Raw genomic sequence first — 18,634 nt, forward strand, 5'->3', positions numbered from 1 at the left:
TTACATTTTTATATATATAGATCATGGCAGCAGTAAATAGAGAATACAGTTAGCATGTATAAAAACCACAAACAAAGTTAAAAACTTGGCATGATGATGCTAAATTTCTTTCGACCAAAAGCTGGCCCCTTGGAGTGCTGTGAGAAGGTCCTCCACGGTGCACGTGGCCGGGCTCAGGCTGCATTGTAGTCAGTGGTCTGTGGTTTGCTCTCCTCCGCACTCGCAGGTCGTGGACTCCACTTGTTCAGACTGGTTCTGCATTTCATGGTGTTGTTGGCCCCATTTGAGGAGGCAACCCCTGGCAGTGAGACCGGGGAGAAGCCTGTTGGCAGAAACCCAGGCAAGGGATCCGCCTGAGCTGCCCATTGCGAGTGAGTCCCTGCTGTGGCGAACATTCAGATCAGGCCCAACGGAAATCAGCCAGCAAGCAAAGAGAGAAGGTGATTTTCAGCCAAGGAGGATTTTATTATCTGCAGGTAAGATGCCAGATAGTGATTCATTCACAAAGTAGATAGCATACAGAATACAGTTTCATAGCCCTTTTTATACACCGGCTGCAGCCAAGCCTCTAATTCTTGGCGACAGGTGAAGTTCCTCTTTGTTGACAGGAAAAACAATAAAACGATTGAGGGCATTTTCTGGCCCTACCCAGGAAGGCTGTTGTTCCATGCGATGAACATGACCTGGCCCATTAAGAGGGCTGGGCTGGGGATTCCAGGCCCCAGGGAAACAAAACATCATTAATTAATACAATCATGCAAAAATGACATAGATATCCACAGGTATATAAACCCCACTTGCCTAGTTTCCAACAAACCTCACAACCCCTTAGGATGCCTGCCATAGATCTGTGGAAAGTTCAGGGTGGAAGAAAAAACTCTGTTTGTCTGTTTGAGGCAAGTGTGAATGTTGCAACTGGCCAGCTTGATTAGCATTGAGTAGCCTTGCAGCTTCAAAGCCTGGCTGCTTTGAAACTTCTTTGGGAAGTGTTAGCTGGCAGAGGAATTCTAGACAAGAAACAATCCTCTAAGGCAGCGATTCCCAAAGTAGGTGCTACCGCCCCCTGGTGGGCGCTGCAGCGATCCGGGGGGGCAGTGATAGCACCTATTAGGACATGGGGGCGGGGCCAGGCTTCTTCCCAAGAGCCCGAGACAGGGCTGAGCCTCTATACCTCTCTTGAGGCGCTTGTTGGGACACAGAGGGCGGAGCTAGGGAAGGGGGCGGGGCCTTCTTCCAAGAGCCCGAGACAGGGCTGAGCCTCTGTATCTCTCCCGAGAGGCCTCTTAGGACTAAAGGGCGGGGCAGGGGTGAGACAGGGCTGAGACTCTGTATACCTCCCCTGAGGCGCTTGCTAAAACACGGGGGCGGGATATAGAGGTTCAGCACAGTCAGGCACTTCGGAAGAGGCCTCGCCCCCTCCTCTAGCCCCTCCCCCTGTGTCCTGGCAGGCGCCGCAGGACAGGGATAGAAGCTCAGCCCTGCCTCAGAACTCGCCCATCCCAGTCCTGGCCTCCCATTTGTGGCCCCGCCCACCTCCCCCTCCCAGCCCTGCATCTTGGACTAGGGGAGAGGCTTAGTCCCGCCCTCTTGAGCAGGAGCCACGCCCACCCCCTAAGCCACGCCCCCCTTTCCTGAGTAGCATTTTTTCTGGAAAGGGGGCGGTTGGCCAAATAAGTTTGGGAACCACTGGTGTATGTATATACAGTAGAGTCTCACTTATCCAACATAAACGAGCAGGCAAAACACTGGATAAGCGAAAATATTGGTTAATAAGGAGGAACTAAGGAAAAGCCTATTAAACACCAAATTACATTAGGACTTTCCAAATTAAGCACCAAACATCATGTTTTACAACAAATTGACAGAAAAAGCAGTTCAGGACATAGCAATGTTCTGTAGTAATAACCGTATTTACAAATTTAGCACCTGCGTGCAACATCCGGGGCCCCGCGGAGGAGGAACATCACTGCCTTCCACACCTATGCCCCCCCCGAGTGCCCAGCCTGGCCCTGACACACTCTCAGCCTCAGAGGGTCCCCAAATCCCCCTCCCCATCACAATCGCCCCTCATGACTAGGCCCCCTCCCTGCCCCTGACCCCTACGTCACAACCCCCGCTCCCATCCCGTCACAATCTCCTCTCGCGGGGTACAGCCCCCTCCCTGCCCGGACTCCCATTTCTCACCGAGCCATGGCGAACGTGAGGAGCACGGAGGGTAGGCGCCCGTTGTGGGCACTCAGCGAGCACCGGTAGGCGGCGGTGGAGGCCAAGCGGGCAGCCCTGAGGGCCAGGAAGGAGAAGGCCGGCGAGGCCAGGCCCGCCCCCCGCCTCCTCTGGGCTCGGCTCTTCCCGGCCCTGGGAGAGGGAAAGAGCGAGGGCGGGGACGGGCCGGACACGGCTAGGCCTTCCAGTACGGCATGGAGCAGGCCCCGCCCACAGGGCAAGCTCCGCCCCCTCCTTCTAGAGGCGAGCGAGGGCCCGGGCCAAGCCAGGCCGGGAAGAGGCCTCCCCCGGCGCAGCCCGAGGCAGGGCCCCCTCCAGCCCCTCCTGGCCAAGCCACCGCCGGATGGGGTGCCACTGCTGAGGAGGCCCGACCCGGAGGGAGGCCAACCAGGGCCGAGGGCGGGCCCCCAAGTACGGCGAGGAGGCCCATGCGGCAGGGGGCGCTCCAGCCCCTCCTGGGGAAACAAAGCACTCATTCCTTGCAACCTGGTCTGGACCCACCTATTCCCTGCCCTCGGGGCCACCCTGGGCGAGGGCGGGCCTGGACCCCAGGCAGGGAAGAAGCCGCCCCCCTGCGCCCCCAGATGCCCCTCCTGAGGCCCCTTCCCTCCTTCCAGCCTGGATGGCCTTGGGCAGGGCACAACCTCTCAGCCTCAGAGGGTCCCCAAGGCCCCCTCCCTGTCACAATCCGCCCTCCCGGCCAAGCCCCCCACTCTCCCCCTGCAGCCCATTCAGCCTCCGTTTTTTTCCAAAATGGACGGCAATAAAATATTACCTGAAAGACGCCCTTTATGGGCTGTGCTCAGAAGAAAAGAAGATGAGGCGGAACTGAAGAGGGCGGACATTTTGGTCCCCCGCCTCGTCCAGGCCCGCCTCTTCTCCAGGCTGGGCGAGGGCGGGCCCGGGCACAAGGCGGTGGAAGAGAGGCCTGCCCCTGCGCGGCCCCGCAAACAGGGCCCCCTCCTGCCACTCCTCAGGAGGCCGGACCTGGAGGGGGTCCTGCCATGCCTGCCGGGGGCAGGGCCCCGCGAAGGGGGACGAGGCCCGTGCGGCAGGGGGCGCTCCAGCCCCTCCTGGCGAGGAGGGAACCCGAGGGGGCGCTGCCTGCCCTGGGCTTCCTTCTCCAGGCCGCGCCCCCTCCTCGCCCTCCACGCCTGCTGTGGGCGCTGAGCCCTGAGAGGTACGCGGCCGTGGAGGCCAAGAGGGCAGCCGTAAGGGCACAGAAGGAGGCCGGCGAGGCCAGGCCCGCCCCCTCCTCCTCTGGGCAAGGCTCTTTCCCGCCTTGGGAAAGCCAAGCCAGGCCGGGAAGAGGCCTCCCCCGGCGCGGCCCCAGAGGCAGGGCCCCCTCCAGCCCCTCCTGGCCAAACCACCGCCCGAGGGGCCACTGCCCTGCCTTGGGAGGGAAGGGATGGAGGCGGCCCCCATCGCCGCCCTTCAGCAGAGGGCAAAGAGGCCCCTGAGGCAGCAGGGTTCGCTCCGTCCTCTGCTAGGGAGGCGCTGCCCGCCCTGGGCCTCCTGCTTTTCCATCCCATACCCCTCCTCGCCAGCTAGCCAGCCCGCCCGTGTGCAACATCCAGGGCCCCACAGAGGAGGAGGAGGACGAAGAACATCTCTGCTTCCTGATCCTGCCCTCCTGGGTGCCCAGCCTGGCCCTGACACTCTCTCTCAGCCTCAGAGTGTCCCCAAAGCCCCCTACCCATCACAATCCCCCCTCACGGCCACGCACCCCTCCCCCCATCTTTGCCTCCAATATCCTTCCCTCCAGGGAGCAGCCCAGCTTTCTTTCCTGGAGGATGGACTGGGTGGATCTTCTTGTGCTCCAAGGCACTCTCAGGATTTTCCTCTAGCACCAGAGTTCAAATGCATCTCTCTTCCTTCGCTCAGCCCTTCTTATGGTCCAGCTCTCGCATCCATAGGTTACTACGGGGAATACCACTGTTTTCACTATGCGACCTTCGTTGCCAGTGTGATGTCTCTGCTCTTCACTGTTTTATCACTGTTTTATCCTTGCTCTTCTCCCAAGAAGAAAAAGTCTTCTGATTTCCTGGCTGCAGTCTGCATCTGCAGTGATCTTCACGCCTAGAAATATGAAGTCTGTCACGGCCTCCACGTTTTCTCCCTCTATTGGCCAGTTGTCAATTGGTCTGGTTGCCATCACCTTAGTTTTCTTGATGTTTAACTGCAGCCCGGCTTTTGCGCTGTCTTCTTTCTTCCACCTTGGTGATAAGGCTCCTCCTCACTGTCAGCTTTAATCAGAGTCGTATCATTTGCACACCTAAGGTTGTTAATGTTTCTTCCAGCAATTTTAACTCCAGCCTTGGATTCGTCAAGCCCCACACATACATTGCATGATGTCTTCTGCGTACAAGTTGAATAGGGAGGGTGAGAGGATGCAGCCCTGATGTCCGTACTCCTCTCCCAATCTTGAACCCGTCTCCCTTTCCGAAGACGTAATATCCGCTGAGCCTTGTGTCAACCGCACAGGATGGGAGGCCATGGAGGAACGTGGAAGTGGGCAGCTGTGTGGCCGCAGTGAAACAAGGACCCCATTTTCCGGTAATGGGTCCCCGCTCCCAGCAGTCCCCTTTCCCACCTCTCAGAGAGAGGCTTACATGGCTTTCCGGTGATACTCGGGAGGTGCAACCTCATAGTCGCTTGCGCTAAACAACGCAGAGGAATTCTTGGCAAGATACCTGCAAAGAAAGGGGAGGAAGGAGACAACACAGTCACCCAAGGTCATTTTGGTATTTCAAGCTTGATTTGTAACCAGGAAGACAAGCCCAGCGAGGGAGGGCTTGGGGAGCCAGGAATGTTTAGTCTGTGCTATGACATGGGAGCCATCTTTACAGATGTTTTCTGCTCAAACCAGTGGACTAAAATTCCAAGAGAAGGAAGGCTATGTCATTCTCTTACATTATGCTATGTAACACAATTTGAAAAAAAAAATCTTCCTAGTTTGAAAGTGTCATTTTCTGTTTCATTGTGCAGTCCTTACTTTGAAAATAATGATGATGATGATAATAATAATAATAATAATAATAATAATAATAATACTGTTACTACTAATAATACTTTATTTGTACCCCACCCTATCTCCCCGAGGGAACTCAGGGCGGTTTCCAACAAAAGTAATAAACGGCAAATATTCAATGCCAAAAACAGACAATGCTAAATCAAATCAAAACAGTGGACAAAACAATCTCAAAATAAATTTATAAAACTAAATAAAATATATAATTGAACTTAAAAAAAACATAATAGACATAATATAATGACCATATATACTCAAAGATAAGCCGAGCTGAAAAAGTCTCCCTCGGCTTATAATGGGGTCAAGGCCAGGCAACAGAACCGGGAGGCTATTGCTTGCAATATATGATATATTTCTCTCTTACCCTCCCTTATCAGTGTTTACTTTTCCAAAGCCTCCCTCGCTCTTAACCAAGGGAATGTTTTGAAAAGGGAAAGACACCCTTGCAAGTCAGGAAGAAGAAAAATATATATCCATTAATCTTATAAAAGTATTTTCCCCTGAAATATTTGTTAAACTCTCCTACAGATATATAAGCATTGACTCCCCCCCCCCCCCCCCGGCATGCATTTGCAATCCCTATGTACTTATATATATGAATTTTCCCCTTATATGTTTGCAGGTCTTTGCAAATCTTATATACTTATAGATCGATGTACCTGTATATCTGTATCCATATATATACATTAATTAACCTACTGATGCCTCGATTAATGTAATTTTATTGGTATCTATTTTTATAGATACCAATCTATTTTTAGTAGCTGCTTCATTTCCCACCTTTGACTTATACTTGGGCCAATAAGTTATCGCAGTTTTTTCTGGTAAAATTAGGCGCCTCGGCTTATATTTGGGTTGGCTTGTACTCGAGTATATACAGGTAAATAGTATATTTTGCTAAGCTCAATCATCAGTAATAAACATGAGCCAGCAAGAAAATTAAGAGAAGTCACCACAAAAAATAAATAAATAAAAAGAACAATTTAAAAAATCTGAAAACAAAATAAAAACAAAAAAGTAGTAGTTATTTTCCAGAAACTTCATTTTTTCATGTTTTTATGACAGAGCCAATTAGGAAATGACATTTATAATGCAGGAGCAAAATTCGTGTTATATAGTGTTATTATTATTAATAAAAATACTGATTATTAATATCTATTAATAATAATACAAGCCCTATGGCCATGCACTGCGCACAAAGTCCCTTCCTCCCAAGCCCCAATAAGCCCATCAGGAAACACCCCAGGAGCCAAACCTGGGTCTACAATACTTACTCAGGAAATCGTGTAAGTCGTTCAACAGCAGGGCCAAACTCTTCTTATCGAGAGGTGTGTAGGCCAGCATTGCGCCAATCCGACTGTTGAATGAGAGAAACGCACACGGAGAAGACCTTGAGGAAAATGCTTCCAGATTCCTCATGTTTTTTTCTGATCCTCAACCAAGGGGCCCCATGCGGAGCGCCTTCCTACCTACCGAACAGCCGCAGGAGGTGGGGCGCGCCAGACACCTGGGACATGGGCGAATCGGGGTGGTCGGCCAAGACCTCGGCGGACTGCGGCCGCTCAAACTTATACAGCAGCTGCGTGCCCAGCATGACACTGAAGTACTCCTTGATGCCGGCCACGACTTCCTTCACAGCATGTTCTCTAACGCATGGCAAGGAAGAACAAGAGACAATGAAAGAGGAAGAACAACAACTGAAGGGACAGAATGAATGGAGTTCTAGGACAGGGCTTTCAGAAATCCCAACTGTGGCTTGTTTTCGTGCAAATAACATGGGAACGGATGCCTTCATGCTGTGGGCTCTGCCTCCACGTTACCTGCGTTTGCCGGGTGATCAGGTCCCAGTCATCGACCAGCCACGGTTTCAGCTCTTCTGGTATTTTCACTTTGACTTCCACTCTGTTCATAAACGTTTCCTCCTAAAGAATCAAATGGGAGAAAGTTATTTATCAGACACTAGAGCGGGAAGAAGAACCTGGTTTGGTGACAGGTTTTCAAAGCGAGGCATCCAAAAGGGTGGTCCTCTTATCTGGGACCCCAGGATCAAAAGACCCTGTCAGCCTGGACCCAAGATTCAAAGCTACACTCTGATTCAAGGACCAATGGTCACAATATCTGGGGATTATGGGATTAGCAATCCAAAACACCTCTACGAACCCTGTTTGAATGCAGGCACTAGAGAAGGATAAGAAGGAATTCAAGGTATGGCATTTGCTGGTGGGACGAACAAGTATCTTCGATTAACACATTCCTTAACCTCTCTTCACTGGTCATCTGACTATCCTGTCCCAACCGTTATCTTTCCCCATCCGGACTGACTTTAGGATATTCTGCTGCTCTCTCTCCCAACTGCCAACTGCCAACTCCACTTTTAAACTCTGGCACACACTCATTTACATATGACCAATCCGGTCGCTGCTATGTAAATTAGCTCCTCCCCTGTTGTCCCATTCCAAGGATTACAAAATGGCGGTTCACACATCAACCCTGCAAGGCAAGCCATGTTCTAATTTTAACAGTAAGTATAAAAATCTCTCATACAATTAAACATTTTGCTACAGCTGGGTTCACAGTTAATCCAAATCATAGCTTTGGGAAGAAGTCGCCATTTTTATTGTTTTTTCCAGGGATCCAACCACTCAGAAAAGCATTTAGGCATTACAATATCTTATGCTTCTTCCAAGGGAAAATGTATTATTTTGGAGGCCAAAATACTTGGAATCCTCTTCTGCATGGGCACACCGCCTCCATTCAGCCCAGCCCTGGCTACATACTAATGGGGCGAGGTGGGCATGGAGCCCCAAACCAGCAACACTTACGCTTTCAACACTGGGGTCAACCCGGGGGCCCTTTTCTTCCTGGGAGGCTGAGGGTTTTCATGGGTGCTGCTTCCTTCCCCGGTTCCAAGAGCTGAAAGCACCCAGGAGAATCATTGATTGGTTTTAAAAGCTACTTTTATGTGACTCTAAGAGGCCTCCTGACCAAATCAGAAGATAGGGTTGAGGAAAAAACATACATGGCAACCCCTTTGCAAGAACCGGAGCATGGTATTCTGTAAATTTACTCTGTTAACTGATGGAAATTGAAAGGTGATTCTGGCGGCTCTTTCAATATATAATACATGGACTTCTTGATTCATCTATTACACCATTGTAATTTTTTTCTATCTGATTCAGTGCCTTCCTACGAAGCATTCTGAACACGCTCACTATCTCAGCCATGGCTTGATATAAAAGCCGTCAGGTTTTGGGACTCTGCAACGTTCTATGACACCATGTAACATGATTCTTGTTCCTGGGTTATCAATGTCATTTCCTGATTGCTTCTATCATTTATTTATTTATTTATTTACAGCATTTATATTCCGTCCTTCTCACCCCGAAAGGGACTCAGGACGGATCACATTACACATATAGGCAAACATTCAATGCCTTTTTAACACAGAACAAAGACGAGACAAACATTGGCTCTGAGTGGGCCTCGAACTCATGACCTCCTGGTCAGAGTGATTCATTGCAGCTGGTTGCAGCTGGCTGCTCTTCCAGCCTGCGCCACAGCCCGGGCCTATCATAAAAATGTGGAGAAAGTTTCTTAAACTGAAAACTTTTATTTTTGTGGGACATCCTGCCATAGCACATATTGCTATAATTTTTCAATGAATATCTCATCATCGAGTCTCAACCAATTCAACCTAGTTTGTAGCAGCCACAAAACGAAGTTTCTGGAGTTGAACAACTACTTTTGGAGTAAGCACAACACAATTAAACTGGAAATAACTTTCAAACCAGGAACAGAATTTTTTTCAAATTTTGTTGCATAGTGTAACTTTCAAAAATGCATCTATTTGTGGCGAAGCACTTGCAGCAGAAGACAAGGCAAAAGTGCCATGAGATTCTAAGTACAGTAGAGTCTCACTTATCCAACATAAACGGGCTGGCAGAATGTTAGATAAGCGAAAATGTTGGATAATAAGGAGGGATTAAGGAAAAGCCTATTAAACATCAAATTACATTATTATTTTCCAAATTAATACAGTAGAATCTCACTTATCCAACATAAACGGGCCGGCAGAATGTTGGATAAGCGAGTATGTTGGATAATAAGGAGGTATTAAGGAAAAGCCTATTAAACATCAAATTAGGTTATGATTTTACAAATGAAGCACCAAAACATTATGTTAGACAACAAATTTGGCAGAAAAAGTAGTTCAATACGCAGTAATGCTATGTTGTAATTACTGTATTTATGAATTTAGCACCAAAATATCATGATATATTGAAAACATTGACTACAAAAATGTGTTGGATAATCCAGAACGTTGGATAAGTGTTGGATAAGTGAGACTCTACTGTAATAATAATAATAATAATAATAATAACAATAACAATAATACTTTATTTTTCTATCCCGCCTCCATCTCCCCGAGGGGACAAATAAAGCACCAAAGCACGATGTTTTGAAACAAATCAACAGAAAAAGCAGTTCAATACACAGTAACGTTATGTAGTAATCATTGTATTTACAAATTTACCACCACAACATCACAGTGGGGGTCTGCCTCCTTTCCCAAGCCACCCGCAGAGTGGAACTATGGCTACAATACTGAAGAACCCACACCCACACTGGAGGGATAACTGAAAGAAAGTCCTTACTTTTCTGTTTGTTCTTCTTGGTCTTCCTGCCAAAAGGGGAAAAAGAGAGAGAGAGAGAGAGATGTTAATGCGCACGCAGAGCACGATCGCCAACACCAATCACAAGCCCTCGACTAACAAGAATTTGAGCATGCCATTCCAGAACAAACATCTGGATCCCAACAGCCACAATGGGTACTCAACATTTTAAAAAGAGATGTCATCCAAATGGGATTTCGAAGACACTGCATTCGCATTCGCCAGAATAAAGGAAGTGAGGGCAAAGGTTTCTAAGGTCCTTGCAAGGTGAGCACACCTTCCCCATCCTCTTCCTTCGCCTACAGCTGGAGAAAAGAGCCTTGGAAAGTGACATTGCAAAGCAGTGCTCCCCACTTTATGCATTATAGGTTATATTATCCCCCAAGAGACAGGGAGTGTATGCCTATGTATGGATGACACTGACAGGACTCCACATTCCACATGCAGGGCCACATCGGCCTTGTTATGGTTGCCTTTAAAGGGCCCTGGGCAAAGGTTAAAGAGCATCTAAACATCAGACATCCTAACCACAAGCGTTCTGTCTAAATCTACACCCTGCTCTCCTGACAGAACATACGGCAGCCTCCAAGATGTGACTGTATCCCAACTCCCATCACCTCTAGTCATGGTAATGTCCAATGAGGAATACAGGCGTTGTAGCCCAGCATCTCGAGGAGGGCCACATAAAAGGACATGGCAGACCGGACTTGGCCTATGGGCCTTGAACTTGACACCTGCGCTTTAGAGCTGTTTGGCTGTGCATTTAAGTAAATCAGATCTAATTAGCCTAATAGTCACTGTTGAATGTGTTTATGTTGAATGTTTTTATATTGTGGAATGATATTTTAAATTGTAAGTCGCTCGGAGCACTCTGGTGGAGAGCGACTAATTAAGAAATAAAGTGAAGTGAACTGAAGCTAATCTGATATGGTACAAGTTGCAAAGAGTATTCTCTACGAGCCATCTCCGTGGAAGACAATGTGCATAACCTATTATTTCACAAGTGCATTGTATTTCAGGGGGGAGTGGGGGAGAAACGTTAAGAGTCTACAAAGCATCTACACAAGCAAGGAGGTCTGGGTTTTCAGGATGCAGATCCTGGCGTGATAATCCATCCTTAACTCACCGTGTCGATATCGCAGGGGTCTCCAAACCGCAAACAGTATGCGCTCCATCTCGTCTGAAAAATCCAGGCACAGCAGGGGTTGAGTTAAGGAGAGAGTGTCAGACCCAATGCACAACTCAATTTTCAAAACCCTGAAATCAAAAAAAGAGCACTTGCTGCCAAATGTCGTGTGCAGCGGCAAAAAGGGCATTCTTTGTAATTTGGACAAAAAAGATGTGAATCACTGATGCTGTCTGCTTATAATTCCTTCTTTAAAAATGAAAATATTAGCGCACTAAAGCTTCCAATGTAACCTTGGGGTGCATCTATGCTGTGGAATGAATCCACTTTAACTGCCCTGACTCAATCTTACGAAATCATATTGAAATAAATATAGTGTCCCTGCTTCGCGGATTTTCACGTATTGCGGGTGGTCCTGGAACCTAACCCAGCGATAAGTGAAGGAACACTGTACCCCACTTTTTCTCTCCACAAGTAGAGAATGTCGCAATTAATCACCTTGATTAGCACGGAATGGCCTTGCAGCTTCAAGGCCTGGATGATACCTGCCCGGGGGAATCCTTTGTTGGGAGGTGTTAGCTGGCCCTGATCAGTGAGAGATGTTTGGGGGTTATACATCCCATCATCCTAAGGGCAGTGGCAGATTTTAACTTCTGCTCTCAAAGGCAGGCAAGGCTTAGTTATCTACTAGTAGGGATCAATGACATGTTGCCTTTGAATACTGTTCAATTATTTTCTTTTTTTCAGGGGCTTAATTGTCTTGTGTTTTCATATTTATTTTTTCAATAAAGCTTTGACAGTTTTAACCTGTAATGCTATTAAATACGTCATTCCCTCAATACTATAAGCAGGTAACAATAATGTAGTCAACTCAGGCTCTCCTTCAGGAAATTACTGGCACCAAATTGCCAAATATTAAAATAGGGTCCAACTGCATTCATTCTATAGTGTAGATCAGGCATGGGCAGACTTGGGGCCTCCAAGTGTTGTGGACTTCAACTTCCACCTTTCCTAACAGCTTCAGGCCCCTTCTCTCCACCCTAAGCCGCTTAAGTGTTTTGGACTTCAACTCCCACCATTTCTGACAGCCTTAAGCAGCTGAGGAAAAGAAAGGGGCCTGAGGCTGTTAGGAATGGTGGGAGTTGAAGTCCAAAACCCCTGGAGAGCTTAAGTTTACCCATGCCTGGTATAGATGCACTCTATCCTTTATATATCCTATATATAGATATATACAGAGAGAATGAAGAAGGGAGGCCAGGAAGACACCATTCCATCACGTCTCCTGTGTCAATATAATATATAATACTAATATTAGGCAATACTAATTATATATTGTATATACATATAATATTGATATTATAATGAAATGCAATATAATAATAATATTATAATTACATATTACATGTAATATTACTAAGAATATTGCAATATAGTGGTATAGTACAATATAGTAATATATTATACTTACAGTAGACTCTCACTTATCCAAGCCTCTGGATTATCCAAGCCATTTCTGTAGTCAATGTTTTCAATATATCATGATCTTTTGGTACTAGAGTCGTAAATACAGTAATTACAAATTTTGTGAAGAATTTTTTTTAAAAAAATGTAATTACAACATAACATTACTGCATATTGAACTACTTTTTCTGCCAAATTTGTTGTATAACATGATGTTTTGGTGTTTGATTTGTAAAATCATAACCTAATTTGATGTTTAATAGGCTTTTCTTTAATCCCTCCTTATTATCCAAGATATTTGCTTATCCAAGCTTCTGCCGGCCCATTTAGCTTGGATAAGTGAGACTCTACTGTATATTGTACTATGCTAATATAATATACTATATGTACATATAACTTGTAAGTGTAAGCCGCTCTGAGTCCCCTTCGGGGTGAAAAGGGCAGGATATAAATGTCGCATTGAGATTTATATCTGTATCTATATGTCTATGTATATATATTGGTACCACAAAAGGCTCCTCTATAGCTTGATGGAGCTGGCCCAAACATGGCATACAAATTCTTCATTGCCTAAGGTTCTTGTGTGTTTTTCGGGCTGTATGGCCATATTCCAGAAGTATTCTCTCCTGACCTTTTGCCCACATCTATGGCAGGCATCCTCAGAGCTTCTGAGGTCTATGGAGAAACTAAGCAAGGAAGGTTTATATATCTGTGGAAGGTCCAGGGTGGGGGAAAGAACTTTTGTCTGTAGGAAGCCAGTGTGAGTGTTGTAATTAATCACCTTGATTAGCATTAAATGGCCTTCCAAGCTTCAGTATTTAAAAAACTCCAAAATCAGAACAGTAAATAAGGAGCAACACTCCGAAAACAGAAGATTCCAGACATGAATCAATCAGGGGCAGCTAACGACTCTGAACAAAGGATTCCCCCCAGGCCAAGATATGAAGCTTGGAAGGTCATTTAATGCTAATCAAGGGGATTAATTACAACATTCACACTGGCCTCCAACAGATAAAGAGTTCCTTCCCCCATCCTGGACCTTCCACAGATATATAAACCTTCCTTGCTTAGTTTCTCCATGGACCTCACAACCTCTGAGGATGCCTGCCATAGATGTGGGCAAAACGTCAGGCGAGAATACTTCTGGAATATGGCCACACAGCCCGAAAGACAGACAACAACCCTGCGAATCCGGCCATGAAAGCCTTCCAACACATCTTCGTTACCTAACTTAAAATACAGTGTCACTTATCCAACATTCGCTTATACAGTGTTCTGGATTATCCAACACAGTCTGCCTTTTAGTAGTCAATGTTTTCAATACATTGTGATATTTTGGTGCCAAATTCGTAAATACAGTAATTACTACATAGCATTACTGTGTACTGAACTGCTTTTTCTGTCAAATTTGTTGTAAAACATGAAGTTTTGGTGCTAAATTCGTAAATACAGTAATTACTACATAGCATTACTGCGTATTGAACTACTTTTTCTGTCAATTTTTTTTGTTAAACATGATGTTTTGGTGCTTCATTTGTAAAATCATAACCTAATTTGATGTTTAATAGGCTTTTCCTTAATCCCTCCTTATTATCCAACATATTCGCTTATCTGCTGGCCCGTTTATGTTGGATAAGTGAGACTCTACTGTATTATTATTATTATTCCACCCTGCTGGGATCTGCGCGCATCATACGAAAATACATCACACGATCCTAGACACTTGGGAAGTGTTTCACTTGTGATTTTGTGATACAAAACCCAGCATATCTCTCTTGTTTGCTGTATCATAAAATAATAATAATAGTAATACATTACAGAGTCCTAGACACTTGGGAAGTGTTTGACTTGTGATTTTGTGATACGAAACCCAGCATATCTCTCTTGTTTGCTGTGTTATACAATAATAATAATAATAATACATCACTCAGTCCTGGACACTTGGGAAGTGTTCGACTGGTGATTTTGTGATACGAAATCCAGTATATCTCTCTTGTTTGCTGTGTCATATAATAATAATAATAGTAATACATCACAGAGTGATGTGACTTGTGATTTTGTGATACGAAATCCAGCATTTTTATCTTATTTGCAGTGTTATACAATAATAATAATAATAATAATAATAATACATCACTCAGTCCTGGACACTTGGGAAGTGTTCGACTTGTGATTTTGTGATACGAAATCCAGCATATCTATCTTATTTGCTGTGTCATACAATAATAATAATAATAATAATAATAATAACACATCACTCAGTCCTGGACACTTGGGAAGTGTTCGATTTGTGATTTTGCGATACGAAATCCAGTATATCTCTCTTGTTTGCTGTGTCATACAATAAATTTACACACAACCCCCCCTCCCCGTCACAACCCCCCCCCCCGTCACAATCCCCTCTCGCGGGGAAACAGCCCCCTCCCTGCCGGGACCCCCATTTCTCACGCAGCCATGGCGGAAGTGAGGAGCGTGCAGGGTAGGCGGCCGTTATGGGCGCTCAGCGAGCGTAGGCAGGCGGCGGCGGAGGCCAAGCGGGAGGCCCTGAGGGCCAGGAAGGAGGAGGCCGGAGAGGCCAAGCCCGCCCCCCGCCTCCTCCGGGCTCGGCTCTTCCCGGCCCTGGGAGAGGGAAAGAGTGAGGGCGGGCCGGACCCGGCTAGGCCTTCCTTGCCGGCACGGGGCAGGCCCCGCCCACAGGGCAAGCTCCGCCCCCTCCTGTGGCGGGGCGGGGGGGCCGCGGGGGAGGGGGCGCTGCCCGCCCTGGGCGTCCCGCTGTTCCGCCCCGCGCCCCCTCCGCGCCCGCCCGCCCGGAAGACCTGGCGAGGCGCCCGGGAGGACGACGAGGAGGAAGAGCTGCGCTTGCCGAGACTGCGCACGCGCATTCCCAGCCCGCCTCTCACCCCGAGAAACACGCCCACCTGGGGGGACGAGGACGACGAGTAAGTGCGCCTGCGCGGCTCCCCTCCCTCCCTCTCTCTCTCTCCTCAGAGGGCGGCTCTCTCTCTCTTCACCGTCGTGGTTTCCGAGGGTTTTCCTCACTGCGGCCCAGACGGAGTTCCCGTTCCTCTGAGGAGATATATACACACATATATAAAACTAGCATAGCATGTTATTGTGGTTTTACAAATTAAGCACCAAAACATCATGTTATACAACAAATTTGACAGAAAAAATAGTTCATTACACATTAAAGTTATGTCGTAATTACTGTATTTACAAATTTAGCACCAAAATATCATGTTATACAACACATTTGACAGATAAAGTAAGTCAATACGCAGGAATGTTATGTTGTAATTACTGTATTTACAAATTTAGCGCCAAAATATCATGTTATACAACACATTTGACAGAAAAAGTAAGTCAATACGCAGGAATGTTATGTTGTAATTACTGTATTTACAAATTTAGCGCCAAAATATCATGTTATACAACACATTTGACAGAAAAAGTAGGTCAATACGCAGGAATGTTATGTTGTAATTGCTGTATTTACGAATTTAGCACCAAAATATCACGATATACAGTAGAGTCTCACTTATCCAAGCTAAACGGGCCCTTGGATAAGCGAATATCTTGGATAATAAAGAGGGATGAGGAAAAGCCTATTAAACATCAAAATAGGTTATGATTTTACAAATTAAGCACCAAAACATCATGATATACAACAAATTTGACAGAAAATGGAGTTCAATACGCAGGAATGTTATGTTGTAGTTACTGTATTCACGAATTTAGCACCAAAATATCACGATTTATTGAAAACATTCACTACAAAAATGCCTTGGATAATCCAGAAGCTTGGATAAGTGGGATTCTACTGTATATATGTGTGTATATGTATATGTGTGTGTGCGTGTGTATTTATACAGTAGTCTCACTTATCCAAGCTAAATGGGCCAACAGAAGCTTGGATAAGCAAATATCTTGGATCATAAGGAGGGATTAAGGAAAAGGCTATTAAACATCAAATTAGGTTATGATTTTACAAATTAAGCACCAAAACATCATGTTATACAACAAATTTGACAGAAAAAGTAGTTCATTACACATTAAAATTATGTTGTAATTACTGTATTTAGCACCAAAATATCATGATATATTGAAAACATTAAGTACAAAAATGCCTTGGATAATCCAGAACGTTGGATAAGTAAGTGTTGGATAACTGAGACTCTACTGTATATCCTGGTCCTTAGTTTTTCCAATCTCCGTGTGTCTTGGAACAATTTCTCCCCGTAGAGATGTTCAGTGTGTTGTCGAAGGCTTTCATGGCCGGGATCACAGGGTTGTTGTATGCCTGCCATAGATGTGGGCGAAACATCAGGAGAGAATACTTCTAGAACATGGCCATACAGCCCGAAATATACACAACCAGTAGGGTGGAATAATAATAATAATAATAATAATAATAATAATAATAATAATAATACAATAGAGTCTCACTTATCCAACATAAACAGGCCTGCAGATAAGCAAATATGGTGGATAATAGGAGGGATTAAGGAAAAGCCTATTAAACATCAAATTAAGTTATGATTTTACAAATGAAGCACCAAAACATCATGTTATACAACAAATTTAACAAAAAAAAGTAGTTCAATACGCAGTAATGCTATGTAGTAATTATTGTATTCACAAATTTAGCACCAAAATATCACGATTTATTGAAAACATTGACTACAAAAATGCCTTGGATAATCCAGAAGCTTGGATAAGTGAGATTCTACTGTCTATATATACAGTATGTGTGTGTATATGTATATGTGTATATTTATACAGTAGAGTCTCACTTATCCAAGCTAAACGGGCCGGCAGAAGCTTGGATAAGCAAATATATTGGATAATAAGGAGGGATTAAGGAAAAGGCTATTAAACATCAAATTAGGTTATGATTTTACAAATTAAGCACCAAAACATCATGGTATACAACACATTTGACAGAAAATGTACTTCAATATGCAGGAATGTTATGTTGTAATTACTGTATTCACGAATTTAGCACCAAAATATCACGATATACTGTATCTCGAGGTGTTGTCAAAGGCTTTCACGGCCGGGATCACAGGGTTGTTGTATGTTTTCGGGCCTGTGTGGCCATGTTCTAGAAGTATTATCTCCTGACGTTTCGCCCACATCTGTGGCAGGCATCCTCAGAGGTTGTGAGGTATGGAAAAACTAAGCAACGAATGTTTATATATATCTGTGGAAAAAACTCAAAAATCAGAACAGTAAATAAGAAGCAACACTCTGAAAACAGAGGAGTCCCAGACATGGGAACCAGGGGCAGTTAACAACTCTGAACAAAGCATGCCCCCAGGCAGGAAGAAGCCAGGAGATAAAGCTATTCAATGCTAATTTAGGTGATTAACTACAACATTCGTAAATACAGTAATTAATTACTACATAGCATTACTGCGTATTGAACTACTTTTTCTGTCAAGTTTGTTGTATAACATGATGTTTGGGTGCTTAATTTGTAAAATCATAACCTAATTTGATGTTTAATAGGCTTTTCCTTAATCCCTCCTTATTATCCAAGATACAGTAGAGTCTCACTTATCCAAGCTAAACGGGCTGGCAGAACGTTGGATAAGCGAATATCTTGGATACATTTTCCAATCTTACACCATTAAGCTGCATTTCTGGCCTTGCAGAGGGATTGGCTGGAGCCTTTTGCTGGAAGAGCACTTTGGTTTTCTCGATGTTCAGTGAGAGGCCAAGCTTCTCGTTCTGCAAACGTGCTTAGAATGGCTTGTAGGTCTTCTTCTGAATGCGCACAGACTACGCTATCATCGGCATATTGGAGTTCTGTAACAGATGTTGTTGTGACCTTGGTTTTGGCTTTCAGTCTGCTGAGGTTAAATTGCTTGCCATCTGTCCGATAGATGATTCCCATTTCTGTGGGAAATCTTGAGTGTGACACCTTGTTGGAAAAGGAACTTCTTACCTTGTTCTTTGTTTTTTTCTGTTGCTTTCTGTTATTTTGGGTGCCTCTATGCTGTGGGATTAATTCAGTTCAAACGGCCTAGCATGATTTTCCAGGATTTTTTTACCTCTGCCCAAACTGTGTGAATCAGAGTGTTTTGGGAGGAAAAAGCCCGGCCCAGTGGGATTTCT

General features: G+C 45.3%; 1 non-coding gene across 1 annotated transcript; it reads right to left on the reverse strand.

The window, feature by feature from the left end:
• Positions 1-441: 441 nt before the first annotated feature.
• On the reverse strand, positions 442-15,412 carry LOC100552502 (uncharacterized). Its single transcript, XR_010000919.1, has 8 exons — positions 14,963-15,412; positions 11,054-11,107; positions 9,910-9,935; positions 8,077-8,167; positions 7,075-7,176; positions 6,728-6,900; positions 6,529-6,611; positions 442-4,916 (listed from the first exon to the last, which is right to left on the reverse strand). It is a non-coding gene; the product is annotated as an uncharacterized LOC100552502 (transcript).
• Between the last annotated feature and the right edge of the window lie 3,222 nt (positions 15,413-18,634).

The sequence above is a fragment of the Anolis carolinensis genome, unplaced genomic scaffold (assembly GCF_035594765.1).
Source record: "Anolis carolinensis isolate JA03-04 unplaced genomic scaffold, rAnoCar3.1.pri scaffold_11, whole genome shotgun sequence".
NCBI lineage: Eukaryota > Metazoa > Chordata > Lepidosauria > Squamata > Dactyloidae > Anolis > Anolis carolinensis.